Genomic DNA, 20,296 nt, shown 5'->3' with positions numbered 1-20,296 from the left:
GTGTGGTGGATGTTATTATTCTGGTTCTAAAAGTAAGGAAGATCTCAACTGAGGGACATTCTTTTTTTTTTTTTCCCCTGCAAAAAGCTTTATTGTTTTCATTTGGTCCACGGGTGGGGAGAGGGCTCCTGGGTGGTTGAAAAGCTGCCTAGTGGCTTCAGGGAGAGGCTCAGGGCACAAGCCTTGGCACCAGCGTGAGCCAGAGGGGTCCCTCAAAGACTGCTGAGCTTCAGAGACTCCTAGTGGTGCTCGAGGGTCAGCCTCTCGAAGAGATACTCGCCAAGCCTGGGGGCCGGCCAGCCTGCGGAGGTGAGTCAGCTGGTTGCCATCTTCTTGATGAGTTTCCCCTCCTCTTGCAGGAAGTGGATCTCCGGGAAGTCACAAGGCTGGGGGTCTGTGCGGGCGGAACCCAGGGCATGCAGACCCAAACAGGCCTGTTTCTGGTTCTTCTCCAGAACCAGGGCGGCTTCCCTGGCATCTGCGGCTTTACTACATTACACCCCCACCCCACCCCCCGGGGACGGCTCCTGCACATCCTGGAAGAGGGCGCCACGGCCCGGCTGGTTTCGCATGTCCGGGAGACGCTGGGCGCCCTGGGTCTTCTCCTCAGCCAGCTCACCGAAGAAATGTCCCACACCTTCCAGAGTCACATCGTCCCAGTGGAAATACCAGAAGAGGTAGGTGAAGGAGGCCTGCAGATGCACGTTGACCAGGGGGGTTATGAGGGCCTCTCTCCCGCTCCAGGGATAGCCTACTGAGGAATGTTGGAGCTCATGGTTAATCAGTGATAAGGAGCTAGGCTCAAAATTGGGTTGGAGGGCAGGGGGAGGGAGAAGCAAACTCCCAACTGAGGAGAGAGCCCAACTCAGGGCTCATCAGGACCTGAGCCGAAGGCAGTTGCTCAACCAACTGAGCCACCCAGGCGCCCCCTGAGGGACAGTCTATAAAATAATTGTCATGTTCCCTACAAAAATGTCCCTATCACAAAAAACTAAGAATAGGAGACTAAAGTAGATGAAAACTAAATGCAGTATGTGATTTTGGACTGGATCCTGGAATGAATGTTTTCTTTTGGGGACAATTGATTTGTTTAGAACATAGACTGTTGATTAAACAAAAGTACTGTGTCAATGTTAAATTTCCTAAATTTGAATTGTGGTCACATAAGAACTATATCCTTGTTCTCAGGATATACACATTGAAATGTGAAAGGGTTAAGAAGCCTAAAGATGTAGTCTGCTCTCAAATAGTTCAGAAAAAGGGAAACAAAGGGAGAGAATAATAAAGCAAGTTCTTTGTACTCTTCTTGCTCATTTCTCTAGCTGAAACTTTCCCAAACTACGTAGTAGAACAACAATAACAACAATAATAAAACTCAACAGGATCCAAACCTGTCCAAGGACATTTCCTACTCTCACGGCACCCTGTGAAGCTCCTCACCAACCCCTCTTGCCCCTCAGACACTGCCTTTCTTACTGAGTTTCCTCCAGGGTGCTCCATGGCCTGGAGCTGAAGGTTTTCTACTAGGGCTCACAGGAGGTGACAGACTGTGCCACTTTGCCTAGGATGATCTCAGTTTTAGCACTGAAAGTCTCATGTGCCCACAGAGTTGAAGTCCTGGGCAAAGCAGAACAATTGGCCACATTACCCCATGGTTAAGCTTTTACCATATGTACTGCAGAGTGAGTTTAGGAGTCAGGAGAAGGAGGTTTTAAGGCCCCGATGCATGCTGGGAAGTTTAAACCTCAGTTACCTATTTCCCCTTCAGCACCAGCCTAGCAAGTGCCACCCAAAATGCCCTTGAAGGGCTCATTTAACTTGTCCAAGTTCTGACGGCTAGCCAATGGTATAGCTGAGCTAGAACCCAAGCTTGCGTCCAGTGCTTCATTTATTCATTCATTCATTCATCCATGAATCTAGTCAGCTAAAAGCTGTATTGAGTGACCATCTACTATGTAACAGACACTGGTTTAGGCCTCTGGGATATAGCTGTGAACGAAATAAACAAGAATCCTGCTCTCTTGGAACTTAACAGTTGGGAGGAAGATGGATAATGCACAAATGGACCAGTAAACAAGAAAGAGTAAGTGAGAAGGGATTTCCAGAAGATTATGGTGAATGTGACAGAGTATCCCCAGGTAACTACTTTAAATTAGAAGAGTAAAGCAAACTTTAAATGACCAAAACGAGACAGTCATGGAAGCTTGGGGAAGGACACTCCTGGCTGAAGACAGAGCAAATGCAAAGACACTGAGGCAAGAATGATTTTGGTATCTGCAAAGAATAAGGAGAAAGCAATGTGGCTGTAGTATAGTGTGTGTGTGTGTGTGTGTGTGTGTGTGTGTGTGTGTGTGTGTGCGCGCGCGCTTATTAGGTAGGTGATGGAGGGAAAGGAAAGGAAAAGAGAGAAAGAGAAGGGGGAGGGAGATAGAGACAGAGACAGAGGGAGCTTGCTCTAAGAATGGTAGTAAGCCATTTGAAGGTTTTAAGCAAGTCAGTGACAGGATCTTAATACTATATAAGAGGATTTGTCTGGGTGCAGTGGTTCAAGTAAGATGATGGTGACTTGGATTACGTCAGTGGTAGTGGAGATGGAGAGAAGTGGAATTTGGACGAAGAGTTGGCGGAGCTTACCAATGGATTGGACATAAAGGGTGAAAGAATAAAAGGAATCGAGCATGGTTCCTAGAGTTCCGGCTTGAGCCGTTCTCTGGAAGGCAGCTATTTAGGCTGCTATTTAGGGAGATGGGAAAGGTAACAATGGGGAAGCCGACTGACAGGTGGGGAATCAAGAGTCATGCTTTGACCATGTTAAGTCTGATGTCTGTCCCATGGCCACATGGGGTTGTCAAATAGTCACTAGAACTGCGAGTCTGATGTTCTAGAGAGCTGCCAGAGCTGGAGATCGAGGGCTGGGAGTCTCCAGTATATAGAGAACCTCAGCTTGTGCTTGGAACTGGAGAGGGTGGCCTGAGCTTCTCCCTGGCTGCAGGTGCTGTCCGGTGTGGAGGCTGTTCAGAGGGGTAGCAGCCAGCAACGGAGACCTAGGGAAGGAAGTGGGAAACCAGAGGCGGAGGGAGGAAGCTCTTTGACTATGGTCCACTGCCCTCCACCCCAACTGTGGGAGAGGTGGTCTACACAGTCTGATATTTACATGAGGTCATAATAATCCTTTAAATTTGAATAGCACTTCAAGTGAGCAGGGTTTTGTTTTGTTTTGTTTTTTTTTTTAACCCAGGTTTTCTCATTTAACCCACGCAACGGGCCTGTGGGGTGTGTGTTATTGTCATCATTTCACATGTGAGGGAATTGCTACCAGACATGTGAAGTGAGAGTCTGGGGTCCCAGTGCATCCGCAGTCGGCTTCCCGAGTGGAGCTTGAAGCACAGGTTCTTGTTTAGGCAGTTCACTGATCAGGCGCTCTTCCACAGGGAAGGGGAAGTGGGAGAGGGCAGAGGAAGAGAGCTAAGCAAGGATGTGGTCTAGACTGGAGGCTGATTTCTGCCAGATCCCATGGGAGCCCGGGGACACTAAAAGCCCCAGGGAACTGGTCCTCCCTGGAGATGGTTGGCCTTTGGTACTCTCTCGCATCAGTCACTCATTGGCTAATGGCTGCTCCTGGAAGGGGAGGGGGAACCTTGTCATCCTGCTTAGAAGGGACTCCCATTTGTCCGAGAGCAATTTCCCAGAGAAGAAGATAGTCCTGAGCAGTTTGCTGCCTATACTGACAGCAGCCAAGGGATGAGCAAACCAGTCAAGAGAAGGCTATCTGGGCATCCCACCAATGGCATCCCCCAGGAAGTGCTAATGGGCACTGGTACTCAAACCCAAGTCTTCTGGGGCCATGTCCCATGAAGTTCCTCGCCAGGTTTGCACTGCACTGTTAGATCACTATGGGGTCCTTCATGAAGAGCAGCTTTCTACCATGGGAGGTGGAAGAAATAAGACCTGAAGAATAGGAGGAGGACAGAGTCATAACCAAGAGGTTCTAGTGAGGGTGCCTGGGTGGCTCAGTGGGTTAAGCCGCTGCCTTTGGCTCAGGTCATGATCTCAGGGTCCTGGGATTGAGCCCTGCATCGGGCTCTCTGCTCAGTGGGGAGCCTGCTTCCCTTCCTCTCTCTCTGCCTGCCTCTCTGCCTACTTGTGTTCTCTCTCTGTCAAATAAATAAATAAAATCTTAAAAAAAAAGAGGTTCTAGTGAAGGAGGGGTAAGGCAAGATACTAGAAATAAAGGATAAACTCGATCCCTTTATTAACATTCCATTAAGGGATTAAAATAAATCTTACATTCCTGTGTCTTCCATTTTAAAGATTTAATTTGCAAAACAGGTAACATGAAAAAAATATTCAAATTTGGGACAGTCAACTTACTGGAAATGGGAAATGGGGTTGGCTGGTAAGATTGTTCCTGTAAACATTGAAAATATCTTTCTCTGCATAAAACACATCAGTTGATTTCAAACATTTTCCTTGGCTTCTTTTCACAAGCTTACTTTTAAGACAATGCTGAAATTAGTTATACTTTGCTATAAAACCCTGAACAACTTTCATGTCCATTTTTCCCTTCTTCTGTGACCTCAGGATAATTAAGTGTCTTTTTCTCCCAAGAAGAAATGTGAAGCATGTGGCGAGCCTGCTGGCCTATTTGCTGATTTATGGGTCAAGTCTTCAGTTATTACAGAGAAAATTTGAAAGTCTCTGATTAAGAAGCCCTGCTGATTTAAGAATCTCACTAGAAATATGTGCATAATGAATTATCTACAGATAATAATTCAAATTGTCCCTGGGTGATTCATATCGCCCGCTTTTATTAAATTATCCTTTTTCTGGGAGATATTCAGGTCTGCACAAAGTAAGATGTAGGGATGCACATAATATTGTAAGAGGTTGAACAGAAAGCAGTTTTCCTGCAGAAGAGCATTGATTGCAAATTTAAAGCTAATTTTCACAAGGCAGTGAGTATGTGTGTGTGACTTATACAGATGTGTTTAAGAAAATTTTCTGTCTGTACATGTTGCAGCTCTCAGCTTGTTTAAAAATGTTTTTTGTACAGAGATAACCATTTCCTTGTGAGTGGTGGTAGAGAGAAGCAGAATAAAAATAATCAAATTATTTCTTTGAAAATAATGGGAACAGTAGTCACCAAGGTCCATTTTTAGCAAGGTACATGGGCCTGACAACGCATTAGTTAGGATGTGTCACCCTTAAATATGTGGGTTTATTTAACAATGGAACAAGTAGATATATAAAGAACAGAGCTCCAGTACTGGGAATTCAGAAAGACCTATTTTTCTTTACTTTCTTTCTTTCTTCTTCTTCTTTTTTTTTTTCCAGGAACGAAGATAATTTTTTGAAATCTCTCTTTTTTTATATAACAAAAAGAAGAAAAGAAAACCACAGAACAGATGCAGGAGTATTCAGGAAGGCAGATGTCAGATTCAGAAAAGAGGGCCCCCCCCCCCAAGTCTGTGCTCTTCCCGCATGGCCATGGGGTGGGGGAGGGGTGAGGGCAGGTTTAAACAGGGGCTAGACTCCTTTTTACCCAAAAACCTGATTGAGGTCTGCTCCTAAAGAACCTGACTGGAGTTGTTGAGGGGGAAGTATTTCAAACAAGCATACAAACCTTCTGGAAGTTCACTGATGCCTTCTGCTTCTCCATGTTTTGATTTTTCAGGTTATTTTAAGGTTTTCATACCTCAGGCAAGGTGATTTATTATTATTGGGACTTTATATAACTCTTTAGTCTTGCAAAGTGCTTTCCAGTCATTTCTCTCTCCTTATTGTGCACCATGCCTTCCCTCTCTGCCACTGTAATTGGTTTGGGGGGAGGCAGCCCTCACTTTCATAGGGAAAAGAAGATGCTGTTTCTGATATGAGGCACTTGCTGAGGTTTTACCTTTGTTTCTCCTTCACTTTCCTTCTTCTGAGCTTATTTCCTGCAGCCACCTGTCACCTTCAGCTTCTCGCCTCCTACACCTTCCCCACCTCTGTCCTCAGATCACGCACAGCCCTGGAGTTCGGACTCCCCACCCCCCACAGCGGGCTCCTGCTCTCACCTCTGGGCCCCACGTGGTCCAGCGCCAGCCTAGGGTCCATCCCTGGGGAACGGGCCTCGCTCTCACGCACCACCTCCTCTTGCAGCCGCACTGCTGAGATCTCAAAACAAAGCTGAGGTAGTAGTGCGTTCAGGCCCAGCCACAGCTGAAAGCGTCGTCATTCCCTGCGGTATGCAGGTCCTCTGCACTTGAATCCTGTGATGTTATTATCCTTTTGGTAGAGCAAAAGCAATGAAGAGAAGCAATTTCATGTGCTTCAAAGGGAATGCGATCGCTCTGTAACCTTAGAGCTGGCCCCTACCACTTCTCCCCTGCCACCAGAGAAAGTTGGGATAGATTCTTTCCAAACGTTGTAGACAGACGAATCCTCCATGCCAGGGCACCGTGGTCCCTATTTGCTCCCAGATGTGAATCCTTCCGGTTATTTTTCCTGTCCACACCTTTTCTACTGGGCAGCTTGCCACTCCTATCCCATGGTCCACTTGTCCACAACCTGCCTCACTCTCCCTCGGTCCCAACCAAAGCCCTGTCCTCTGTGGGTCTCTCAAGCAGAGATGCTCCATCCCTCATTCACAGGGTATCAGGTTGAAAGGTGGGGCAGGCCCTCCCCTGGCTCTTCATGCTTCTTTCAGGCCACTCTCTACCCTCTGGGCTTTGGAGACCCACATGAGGTAACGCTGCCACTCTCTAAATCTCCACATCTCGGTCAGCTTTCAGCTTGCTGGTCACTCGCCCTCAGTCAGTGACTCTCTATTGTTTCTTCTCCACCTGCGTCCTGTCGTCATCCCATGATCTTTGTGGTCTGTGGAGATAACAAACCACCCCTACGCTTTCAAGGTGTGCATCTTATCTTCTACGACCTTGGCCTCCACTCCCCTCCACTCATGCTTTTCGTGGCCTTATTCTAGAACTTGTCACTCTTAGAACTGCACCACTTCTGACATCTGACGTTCACATAGTCCACTCTGACCAGTCTCCTAAATGTATCCCCCCCCCCCCCCCCCCCCCGACCCCGTGCTCACTCAGTTGCTCCAGCCACACTCACGCGTCAACCCAAGGAGCTACCTTCACTTGACCCACTAATTTCTCCCTACATGATATCAGTTCCCACCGAGGTTCCCTTTTCTTTTCTTTTCTTTTCTTTTTTAAGATTTTATTTATTTATTTGAGGGACAGAGATCACAAGTAGGCAGAGAGGCAGGCAGAGAGAGAGGGGGAAGCAGGCTCCCCGCTGAGCAGAAAGCCCGATGCGGGGCTCCATCCCAGGACCCCGGGACCACGACCCGAGCTGAAGGCAGAGGCTTTAACCTACCGAGCCACCTAGGTGCCCTTCCTTTTCTGTTTAGCTTGTATCTCATGGTCTCTAACCTCTCTCTTGCCAGGATTCTTAACATCGTTCTATCCCTTTTATCAAATCCATGTGCCAAAACCCTATTCTTGGATGGATCCAACTTCTGCTTTTTGCTTCCATCTAGACAGTTGAGCATTTCTGGGGAAAATCACACCACTGGTACAACCATAAATCCATGACTTCTACGTTCCCCCAGGACCACCCTCCATGCCACCTTGAAGTCCCTCCATGTCTCACTTCAGTCCTCCTCAGTCTCCACAGTGACTATTTGAAAGCTTCTTCATGCTTACCTTATCTTTGGTCTCTTATTCACCCCTTCAGTCTCTGTAGAGGTATCTTGGTTCCTAGGTCCCTGAGGAAAAAAGTCAGCAGGCAGGAACACTTAAAATTTCTGTCGGACAGACTTGAAATATCTAACCATACACTTACTCCTTCCTGTAAGGGTGGAAGAGATGCCCCTCCTTGCTATCAATACTTACACAAATAAGCCTTTCTACTCTCTTTTTAAAGTCCATTTTAAATTTTTATTTATTTATTTTAAAAGATTTTATTTATTTATTTGATAGACAGAGATTGCAAGTAGGTGGAGAGGCAGGCAGAGAGAGAGAGAGGAGGAAGCAGGCTCCCTGCTGAGCAGAGAGCCCGATGCGGGGCTCGATCCCAGGACCCTGGGATCATGACCTTAGCTGAAGGCAGAGGCTTTAACCCACCGAGCCACCCAGGCACTCCTGATTATTTTTTATTTTTAAGTGATCTCTACACCCAAGATGGTGCTCAAACTTAAGATGTGCTGATCAAGAGTTGCACGCTCCATGGGCTGAGCCAGCCAGGCGCCCCAGGCCTTTCTACACTTAATAAGCCTTTGCATTCCATGGTCTCTATCCTCTTCTTTTTTCCCATTCCCTCTTCCATTTTTTTCAAGGTTAACTTTCCTGAAAGTATGGCCCACCCTCGCTGTCTTCATTTCCTACTTACCATAATAGCCTCTTCAATCCACTACAGTCTCCCTTCTGTCCTCGCCACGCCATGAAAACTGCTCTGGCCAAGATCATCAGGAATATCTCTTGTTGGCAAACCCAATGAAGTCCCTTGTCCTCAGTTCTTACTTGCTCTCTTGGCATCCTCCTTGTGTTGAAACACTCCTTTCCTGATGCTTGGTGATACACACCACTCCAGCTTTTCTCCTACCTTTCTGGCCATTTCTTCTCAGTCTCCTGATCAGCCCATACTTCCAATATTGAGTTCGGTTCTTGGCTGTCTTATGTTGTTACTCTGTGAACATCCTGGGGAGAGCTCATGCATGCTTATGGCTTCAGTTATTATCTGCACACCTCTCTCTCCTCTGGTTGTGTTCGTGTGACGGTTTCCTTTTTTCTTTTTTCTCTACTGGTTATTCATTTCCTTCACCATTTGGCCTGGATCACTTTCTTTTTTTTTTTTTTTTAAAGATTTTTATTTATTTATTTGCTAGAGAGAGATCAGAAGTAGGCAGAGAGGCAGGCAGAGAGAGAGGGGGGGGAAGCAGGCTCCCCGCTGAGTGGAGAGCCCGATGTGGGGCTTGATCCCAGGACCCTGAGATCATGACCTGAGCTGAAGACAGAGGCTTAAACCACTGAGCCACCCAGGCGCCCCTGGCCTGGATCACTTTCAACCAAGGACTATATCCAGCCCCTCAGTATTTCCAGTACAACCTCAGTTACTTTTCTTTATTTACTGGGCAAATAAAAGCTATTGTTAACTAGCTACAGTTCACTGACATTGTGTTTAGTATGAGAAAAACTTCATTTAGATCCCAGTTCTAGAAATCATATTAATTGACTGAATGGCAATCCTTTATTTGAACTAATTTTGAATTCTTGAATGAAACTTGAAATTCCAAATTATATCCACAAAAATCTGTTAAGCTTTAAAAAAGACATTTGAAATTCTTCAATGCAAATGAACACATTCAAGTCTGTGTATAAAAAGCAGAAGGAGCCTGAGACTTATTTTGGGATACTCATTGCTGTTTTGAGATGTCCCCCAGATTCAATACAGTTTGGAGAAGGATTTAAGAAAATGAGTGATGTGGTTATCCTCAAACAACTGTAACACCGTAACCATCTACTGAAGTGTGTGTGGGGGGGGGTTGTTAAGGGGGCTGCAGAATGAGTATGTGATTTGTTTTTTGTTTGTTTGCTTGTTTTCCTTAAAAATATTTTTTAATAACATATAATATATTATTTGCCCCAGGGGCACAGGTCTGTGAATCGTCAGGCTTACATACTTCACAGCACTCACCATAGCACATACCCTCTCCAATGTCCATAACCCAACCACCCTCTCCCTACTCTCCCACCCCACAGCAACCCTCAGTTTGTTTTGTGAGATTAAGAGTCTCTTATGGTTTGTCTCCTACCCAATCCCATCTTGTTTCATTTTTTCCTTTCCTACCTCCTAAACCCCCCACTTTGCCTCTCAAATTCCTCATATCAGGGAGATTATAGGATAATTGTCTTTCTCTGATTAACTTATTTCTCTCAGCATAATACCCTCTAGTTCCATCCATATCATTGCAAGTGGCAAGATTTCATTTCTTCTGATGGCTGCATAGTATTCCATTGTGTATATCCATTCATCTGTTGATGAACATCTAGGTTCTTTCCATAGTCTGGCTATTGTGGACATTGCTGCTATAAACATTCGGGTGCATGTGCCCCTTCAAATCACTACGTTTTTATCTTTAGGGTAAATACCCAGTAGTGCAACTGCTGGGTCATAGGGTAGCTCTATTTTCAACTTTTTGAGGAAACTCCATGCTGTTTCCAGAGTGGCTGCACCAGCTTGCATTCCCGCCAACAGTGTAGGAGGGTTCCCCTTTCTCCACATCCTCGTCAGCATCTGTCGTTTCCTGACTTGTTAATTTTAGCCATTCTGATTGTTGTGAGGTAGTATCTCATTGTGGTTTTGATTTGTATAGCCCTGATGCCGAGGGATGAGAAGCACTTTTTCAAGTGTCTGTTGGCCATCTGGATGTCTTCTTCGCAGAAATGTCTGTTCATGTCCTCTGCCCATTTCTTGATTGGATTATTTGTTTTTTGGGTGTTGAGTTTGATAAGTTCTTTGTAGATTTTGGATACTAACCTTTATCTGATAATGTCATTTGCAAATATCTTCTCCCATTCTGTCTGTTGTTTTTTGGTTTTGTTGACTGTTTCCTTTGCTGTGCAAAAGCATTTCATCTTGATGAAGTCCCAATACTTCATTGTGCCCTCACTTCCCTTGCCTTTGGCGATGTTCCTAGGAAGAAGTTGCTGCGGCTGATGTTGGAGAGGTTGCTGCCCCTCAAGGATTTTGACGGATTCCTGCCTCACATTGAGATCTTTCATCTGTTTGGAGTCTATTTTCATGTGTGGTGTAAGGAAATGGTCCAGTTTCATGTTTCTGCATGTGGCTGTCCAATTTTCCCAACACCATTTGTTGAAGAGACTGTCTTTTTTCCATTGGACATTCTTTCCTGCTTTGACAAGGATTAGTTGACCACAGAGTTGTGTGTCTATTTCTGGGCTCTCGATTCTGTTCCATTGATCTATGTGTCTCTTTTTGTGCCAGTACCATACTGTCTTGATGATAACAGCTTTATAATAGAGTTTGAAGTCTGGAATTGTGATACTACCAACTTTGGCTTTCTTTTTCAACATTCCTCTGGCTATTCAAGGTCTTCTCTGGTTCCATATAAATTTTAGGATTATTTGTTCCATTTCTTTGGAAAAAATTGATGGTATTTTGATAGGGATTGCCTTAAACATGTAGATTGCTTTAGGCAGCATAGACATTTTCACAATATTTGTTCTTCCAATCCATGAGCACGGAACATTTTTCCATTTCTCTGTGTCGTCCTCAATTTCTTTCATGAGTACTCTATAGTTTTCTGAGTACAGATTCTTTGCCTCTTTGGTTAGGTTTATTCCTAGGTATCTTATCGTTTGGGGCTCAATTGTAAATGGGATTGACTCCTTAATTTTTCTTTCTCCTCTCTTGTTGTTGGTGTATAGAAATGCAAGTGATTTCTGTGCATTGATTTTATACCCTGATACTTTACTGAATTCCTGAACAAGTTCTAGCAGATTTGTAGTGGAGTCTTATGGGTTTCCCACATAAAGTATATTATCTACAAAGAATGATAGTTTAACTTCTTCTTTGCTGATTTGGATGCCTTTAATTTCTTTTTGTTGTCTGATTGCTGAGGCTAGGACTTCTAGTACTATGTTGAATAGCAGTGGTGATAATGGACATCCCTGCTGTTTTCCTGACCTTAGTGGAAAAGCTCTCAGTTTTTCTCCATTGAGAATGATATTTGCTGTGGATTTTTCTTAGATGGCTTTGATGATATTGAGGTATGTACCCCCTATCCCTACACTTTGAAGAGTTTTGATCAAGAAAGGATGCTGTACTTTGTCAAAGGCATTTTCAGCATCTATTGAGAGGATCATATGGTTCTTGTTCTTTCTTTTATTAATGTATTGTATCACATTGACTGATTTGCAGATGTTGAACCAACCTTGCAGCCCTGCAATAAATCCCACTTGGTTGTGGTGAATAATCCTCTTAATGTACTGTTGGATCTTATTGGCTAGTGTTTTGGTGAGAATTTTTGCATCTGTGTTCATCAAGGATATTGGTCTGTAAAATTCCCCTGGGAAGCCATCTGGCCCTGGGCTCTTGTCGTTGGGAGATTTTTGATGACTGCTTCAATCTCCTTACTTAATGGGTCTCTTTGGGTTTTCTCTTTCTTCCTTGTTCAGTTTTGGTAGTTTATACATGTCTAGGAATGCATCCATTTCTTCCAAATTGTCAAATTTGCTGGCGTATCATTGCTCATAATATGTTCTTATAATTGTTTGTTTTTCTTTGGTGTTGGTTGTGATCTCTCCTCTTCCATTCATGATTTTATTTATTTGGGTCCTTTCTTTTTTCTTTTTGATAAGTCTGGCCAGGGGCTTATCAATATTATTAATTCTTTCAAAGAACCAGCTCCTAGGTTCGTTGATTTGTTCTACTGTTCTTTCTTTTGGTTTCTATTTCATTGATTTCTGCTCTGATCTTTATGATTTCCCTTCTCCTCCAGGGTTTAGGCTTTCTTTGCTGTTCTTTCTCAAGCTCCTTTAGGTGTAGGGTTAGGTTGTGTACTTGAGACCTTTCTTGTTTCCTTTTTTTTTTAAAAAAAGATTTTATGTATTTATTTGACAGAGAGAAACCACAAGTAGATGGAGAGGCAGGCAGAGAGAGAGAGGGAAACAGGCTCCCCACCGAGCAGAGAGCCCGATGTGGGACTCGATCCCAGGACCCCAAGATCACGACCCGAGCCGAAGGCAGCGGCTCAACCCACTGAGCCACCCAGGTACCCCAAGACCTTTCTTGTTTCTTGAAAAAGGCTTGTATCCCTGTTTACTTTCCTTTCAGGACTGCCTTTGCTGTGTCCCACAGATTTTGAACCGTTGTGTTTTCATTATCATTTGGTTCCATGAACTTTTTCAATTCTTCTTTAATTTCCTGGTTGACCCATTAATTCTTTAGTAGGATGCTCTTCCTAGCCTGCATGTATTTGAGTTCTTTCCAGCTTTCCTCTTGTGATTGAGTTCTAGCTTCAGAGCATTGTGGTTCGAAAATATGCAAGGAATGATCCCAATCTTTTGGTACCATTTGAGACCTGATTTGTGACCCAGGATGTGATCTATTCTGGAGAATGTTCCATGTGCACTAGAGAAGAATGTGTACTCTGTTGCTTTGGGATGGAATGTTCTGAATATATCTGTGATGTCCATCTGGTCCAGTGTGTCATTTAAGGCCGTTATTTCCTTGTTGATCTTTTGCTTGGATGATCTGTCCATTTCAGTGAGGGGGGTGTTAAAATACCCTACTATTATTGTATTATTGTCGATGTGTTTCTTTGATTTCATTATTAATTGGTTTATATAGTTGGGTGCTCCCATGTGAGGAGTATAGGTATTTAAAATTGTTAGATATTCTTTTTGGACAGACCCTTTAAGTATGGTATAGTGTCCTTCCTCATCTCTTATTACAGTCTTTGGCTTAAAATCTAATTGATCTGATATAAGGATTGCCACCCCAGCTTTCTTTTGATGACCATTAGCATGAGAAATTGTTTTCCACCCCCCACTGTAAATCTGGAGGTGTCTTTGGGTCTAAAATGAGTTTCTTGTAGACAGTACATTGATGGGTTTTGGGTTTTTTTTATCCATTCTGATACCACGTGTCTTTTGATTGGGGGCATTTAGCCCATTTACATTCAGAGTAAATACTGAAAGATATGAATTTAGTGTCATTGTATTGCCTGAAAGGTGACTGTTACTTTTTATTTTCTCTGTTCCTTTCTGGTCTACTACTTTTCGGCTGTCTCTTTGCTTAAAGGACCCCTTTCAATATTTCCTGTAGGGCTGGTTTGGTGTTTACAAATTCTTTTAGTTTTTGTTTGTCTTGGAATCTTTTTCTCTCTCTTTCTCTTTTCAATGATAGCCTAGCTGGATGTAGTATTCTTTGCTACATGTTTTTCTCATTTCATGCTCTGAATATATCATACCAGTTTTTTCTGGCCTGCCAGGTCTCTGTGGATAAGTCTGCTGCCAATCTAATATTTTTACCATTGTATGTTATAGACTTCTTGTCCTGAGCTCTCAGGATCTTCTCTTTGTCTACTAAGACTTGTAAGTTTTACTATTAGATGATGGAGTGTGGTCCTATTCTTATTGATTTTGGTGGGGACTCTGTGCCTCCTGGATTTTGATGCTTGTTACCTTTGCCATTTTAGGGAAATTTTCCAGTATAATTCGGTCCAATATACCTTCTTCTGCCCTCTCTCTTTCTTCTTCTGGAATCCCAATTATTCTAATATTGTTTCATCTTGTGGTATTACTTATCTCTCGAATTCTCCCCTTATGGTTCAGTAGTTGGTTGTGTCTCTTTTGCTCAGCTTCTTTATTCTCCGTCATTTGGTCTTCTATATCACTAATTCTCTCTTCTGTCTCATTTATCCTAGCAATAAGAGCCTCCATTTTTTATTGCAGCTCATTAATGGCTTTCTTGATTTCAGCTTGGTTAGCTTTTAGTTATTTTAATTCTCCAGATGAGGCTTTTATATCTCCAGGCAGGATTTATCTAATATCTTCCATGCCTTTTTTGAGCCCAGCTAGCACCTTGAGAATCATCATTCTGAACTCTAGATCTCACATATTACCAATGTCCATATTGATTAGGTCCCTAGCCATCAGTACTGCCTCTTGTTCTTTTTTTTTTTTTTTGTGGTGGGTTTTTCTGCCTTGTCATTTTATCCAGATAAGAATATATGAATGAGGGGCGCCTGGGTGGCTCAGTGGGTTAAGCCTCTGCCTTTGGCTCAGGTCATGATCTCAGGGTCCTGGGATCGAGCCCCGCATCGGGCTCTCTGCTCAGCAGTGTGCCTGATTCCCCCTCTCTCTGCCTGCCTCTTCGCCTGCTTGTGTTCTCTCTCTCTCTCTCTCTCTGTCAAATAAATAAATAAAATCTTTAAATATATATATATATATATATATATATATATATATATGAATGAGAGAATAAAATACTAAAGGGGTGGTAAAGACCCCAGAAAAATGTATGCTAACCAAATCACAAGAGACCCGAAATCAGGGGGAAAAAAGGGGGTAAAGGAAAATTTAAAGATATATATATATATAAATTTTCAAAACTTTTATATTAGACTGGTGAATAGAACAGAGCCACCCATTTGATTTGGGGTGTATTTTGGTCTCAGAAGCAACTACCTCCCAAAAATTTACAGAAATAAAAACTTATATATATACCAAAATAAGAGTAAACACAATGAAGGGATGGAATATGACTGTAAAGATGAAAATTTTAAAAAAAAACTTCTAAAAAAGGAACTGATAAGATAAGTTGGCTGGAAAAAGAAAGGAATAGAAAGTGGAGAGAATTTGCTCAGGTTGGAGACTAGAACAAAACCCTGTGCTAGATTTAGGGTATATTTTGATCTATTGGAAGAAATTGTATCCCAAAATTTTTTAGAAGAAAAACCCTATATGTATACCAAAAATAAAGTTAGATACAATGAAGAATAAAATATGACTATAATAATGAAATTTTAAAAGATTTTTTTAGGGGTGCCTGGGTGGCTTAGTGGGTTGAGCCTCTGTTTTCAGCTCACATCATGATCTCGGGGTCCTCGGATAGAGCCCCACATTGGGCTCTCTATTCGGTGGGGAGCCTGCTTCCCCCTCTTTCTCTCTGCCTGCCTCTCTGCCTACTTGTAGTCTCTCTCTCTGTGTCAAATAAGTAAATAAAATCTTTTTTAAAAAGATTTTTTTAGAAAGCTATTGTTAAGATAAACTAGTTAAAAACATTAAAGGAGGAAAGAGGAAAAGTTTTAAAAAATTAGAATAAGAAAAAAATAAAAATAAAAAAACTTAATTAACTTTGCAAGACTAAATAATCATGGGGAAAAAGCCATGAATTCCATGCTTTGCTTTCCCCTCCTCAGGAATTCCACTGTTCTTGATCAGTGAGCTTGGTCTTGGCTGGATGTTCTTGTTGATCTTCTGGGGGAGGGGCCTGTTATAGTGATTCTCAAGTGTCTTTGCCCAAGGCAGAATTGCACCACCCTTGCCAGGGGCCGGGCTAAATTATCTGCTCGGGTTCACTCTCAGGAGCTTTTGTTCCCTGAACACTTTCCAAAGAGCTCTGGAGGACGGGAATGAAAATGGCAGCCTCCCAATCACCAGCGCACAGGAGCTGAGAGCCCAGGGGCCCCACTCCTTAGTGTACCCTCGGAGAAAAATGCTCAATCACTCCCATCTCCCTGGTCTCCAGCCACGCTCCAAGCTCACCTGGCCTGTGACTGAGCAATTCTGTCTCTTGCGCACAGCCCCATTTGGAGTCTCCAAACCCAGCAGGTCCCTGCCTCCAGAGAAGGGGAGTCTCCCCAGACCTGCCACTTGTGGGATCCCTGCTCAAAGAGCAGTAGTCTGACTGTGCTGCGGATCATGGTTTAAGGTAACCCCAAGTTGAGAGCTCACTCCTCGGCTCCGTCTCTGGCCGGCTTCCCCACTCTGCTACCTGCAAGCTCTGCCACCCTCAGACACCCCCATCCTTCTGTGACCCCATGAGACCTGAGACCACACTGCCCCTATGAGGACTCCACCTCTGCTTAGCCTCTGGAGCGATGTCCCTCAGTGGAGCAGACTTTTAAAAGTTCGGATTTTGTGCTCCGTTGCTCCACTGCTTGCCTGGAGCCAGCCCTTCCACTCGGGGTCTATCTTCCCATGACTTCAGATTTGCTTCTCTGCACATCCTACCTTCCAGAAAGTGGTCAATTTTCTGTTCCTAGAATTGCTGCTCTTCTTTTCTTCCATCTCCTATTGGGTTTATAGGTGTTCAGAATGGTTTGATAACTATCTAGCTGAACTCCTGCGACCTGATGTCATCTCAATTTGCTACTCCTCTGACATCTTGACTCCTCCTCTCAAGTATGTGAGTTGAGTACAATGCACCAGCCTTGGAAATAGTCACTTACTCCCAGAGTGAGCTGTAATTCGCCATGTCAAATGAATGCTAGATGACTGTATTTATTCATTGCATGATCTCAAAGTCTCTTGGGTGAAGGAAAGGAGGGTTTTAAAAATTCTTGGGTTTTTAAAAAAAGATTTTATTTATTTATTTGACAGAGAAAGATTACAAGTAGGCAGAGAGGCAGGCAGAGAGAGAGGGGGAAGCAGGCTCCCCACTGAGCAGGGAGCCTAATGCAGGGCTTGATCCCAAGACCCTGAGATCATGACCTGATCTGAAGGCAGAGGCTTAGCCCATTGAGCCACACAGGTGCCCCCAAAATTCTTGGTTTTATACTTACTTTTCAAATTGCCAAATATGAATTTGATAGAAAACCCTTGCACCTTGTTCTATCGAATGAGACTTCTCCAATAATGTTTACAGATGACTAGTCTTCTCTCGCCAAACATGTTTAGCAAGAGGAACAACGCACTTTGAAAACGCCTATTAAAGGAATTTAATCATAGTATAAAGACTCCCAGGGTGAGCCTGGGTAGTGCAATTCCTGCCCTGTTCACCATTACAGGTTTATTTAATATATTCTACACAGTAATGCTTCATATGGCAGTGAGGATGCTTGATTTAGGCATTAGGATGTTTCTGATCCCTTCAGAAGCTTTTCTGCCTCAACAGGTCGCAAGCTTCCATGGCTGCCTTTGATGAAGCCATTTATCTTGGTGCCAGCAGCAGGCTGTTGAAAGCATGCATGTGGGAAGGCATGCGGCAGATTATGCACGAACTTGTGAAGTTAGGAGATTATTATTGACAATCAGCTTGGAGGAGATTTAGGCAATGTGTCCTTCTGCACGAGGTTGCTGAACTGCCTTTCTTGAGACTCTCAGAGGGAGACAGGGAGGGGTTCTTTCCTCTCAGCCCCTTGCTCCTTCCCAAGTGTGCTTTGGTTCAGAGAGAGACTGGGAAAGAATTTCTGGTGGGCATTGTACCCATGTGATGAGAGAGCTTGACTCAAAATTTGCATAGGAATGTCTGCTCATTTGTGTCATGCCCTTCCAGGTAGCATCTTGGCAATCCACAAAACCCGTGCTCAAAACACTAAGCAATCCAACTGGTAGCCAGTGCATAGAGCCCGCATCAAGTAGCTTCTGCTGTGTAACACACTTTTCCAAAACTTGGTGGCTTTCACCATCAGTCATTTAGCTCACAATCTTGTGGGCTGCCCAGGCAGCTTTTCTGGTCTAGGCTGGCTCTATCGATTTTTGCTGGTTTTTTTCATGGGTCTCCAGTGAACTGGAAAGTCAGCAGGTGATGGGGGGATCCAGAATAGCCTCAGTTACATGTCTAGCATTGACTGGCTATTGGCTGGCAGCTGACTGTGGTTCTTCTTCATGTGGTCTCTTATTTTCCAGAAGGCTAGTTGAGACTCAGGATCCCAAGCATAGCAATAGGGCAAACCTTAATATGCAAGGACTTTTTAAGCCTCTTCCTGAGTCATGTTGGCTAGGGTCCCATTGGCAAGAACCAAATCACAGGGCCCAGATTCAAGGAATGGGACATATCTTGATGGGAAGGGCTGCAATATTAATATTGCAGGGTGTGGATAGAGGGGCTGGGGGACGATTTTTGGCCATTTTTACAATCTACCACAGAGCCACTTAGCATTTGTCAAGTCTTCTCACATGCATCATCCTCACCCCAACCATGTGAGATGGAAACTATGATTCCCATTTTGCAGATGAATAAACTGGCTCAGGGAATTGAAACAGCTTAATCAGATGGAGAACAATAGCATTCTTGCCCCACACCACAGCAGCCTGAACTAAATGCAGTGGGGGAACTCTGTTATACTCTTAGCTCTAAAACCATGCCCTTGGGACCTCAGCATTTTTTGCTCTTGCTCCTGATATCACGGGGTTCCCAAAATTAATGAGAAGCAGAGTCATTTCCTGGCACTTGTTTCAAGTTCAGATTCCAGGGCCCCACCTGGGGTTCTAATTTAGTCAAATCTGCTGACAGCCAGGGAGCTACGTTTGAAGCAGGTGACTCCAGGAGGCTCTGATGCAGCTCCCACACTGAGAAACACTGGTTTATGTCAGGGTCCCGGGTGTTCCTAACATGGTGCATTTTTCCGCTATGGTGGAGAGCCTGTACTTGCTTTCCAGAGCCATGAGTTAATAGCATTGGGGCAATTAATTGATTTCTCTGAGACTTAGTCTTGACATGTGCAGAGGGCTGGGATGGAGATGTAATGAATACCCTAAGAAATAGTGAGCCTGGGGGCAGGTGGGTGGCTCAGTGGGTTAAGCCTCTGCCTTCGGCTCCGGTCATGATCTCAGGGTCCTGGGATCAAGCCCCGCATCGGGCTCTCTGCTCGGCAGGGAGCCTGCTTCCCCCCTCTCTCTCTGCCTGCCTCTCTGCCTACTTGTGATCTCTCTCTCTGTGTCAAATAAATAAATAAAATCTTAAAAAAAAGAAAGAAAGAAAGAAACAGTGAGCCTGGTGCCTGGTAGATGCCCAGTAAATGCTGTTATTTTCTGTTCTCCTCACCCTGACAGGCTATAGGACCCACTGATAAGGGAAGTTGACGTGAAGTGGAAAAATTGTTCCTAGAATTCTTTGCACTGTCAACGCCCATAAGGGAGATATGATGGTCAAATATTCATCAGCACCTCAGAAAGCACATAGCTCCGTTGAGGGTGTGGACGAAAGTATCAGATTCGTCAGAAGTCTAAGAATCATGACTAGAAAGAGTGACAGGCCTTGGAGGCAACAGCTGTTGTCATTAGAGGCCAACGATATGTACAAGAGGCACAGAAGGGCTGGTCATGCTTCAACCCCTCCAGTCTTTTCCAAATTGCTGTGAACTTCCAATGTCAGCACAATTGTCTGTGTGCCCCTAGACAATGACAAAATGTATAATGATTCTATGTTAAGACTGAGCCTTACCCAAGTCGATTGTGTCCATGTGGATAGAATCCTACAGAATATTTTCTTTGAATCATTTCAATGAAGGATCTAAAACATGGCACGTAGCATGTTATTTCCAAATAATGTGAGAGATTTTCTTGAAACCTCTGTGCTACAGTGATGACCAAATGGCTGGTTTCTTCAAGGTTTTTTTTTTCTTCTTTTTTTCATCTTGGCACTTTTTTCCCTACTGTTTAAATGCTGCTTCTCCCACTGCATCTCTCTCCAAGTCTCCTTTTCCTTGGTAGCTTGTCTTTGAAAATGTGGCTTTCTTTCTTTGTCCCTTCGTTCTTGTTTTTGAAAAAGAAAAGGCATCCTCCCCCCCCCCCCGGGCTTTTTTTTTTTTTTTTTTTTTTTTTTTTTTTTT

General features: G+C 43.8%; 1 pseudogene; it reads right to left on the bottom strand.

The window, feature by feature from the left end:
- Nucleotides 1–239: 239 nt before the first annotated feature.
- LOC132007185 (ferritin light chain-like) overlaps nt 240–20,296 on the bottom strand; it is a 38,154-nt pseudogene continuing 18,097 nt past the window's right edge.

This window comes from Mustela nigripes, chromosome X (genome assembly GCF_022355385.1).
Source record: "Mustela nigripes isolate SB6536 chromosome X, MUSNIG.SB6536, whole genome shotgun sequence".
Lineage (NCBI taxonomy): Eukaryota > Metazoa > Chordata > Mammalia > Carnivora > Mustelidae > Mustela > Mustela nigripes.
This window is presented reverse-complemented; position numbering and strand designations above follow the sequence as displayed.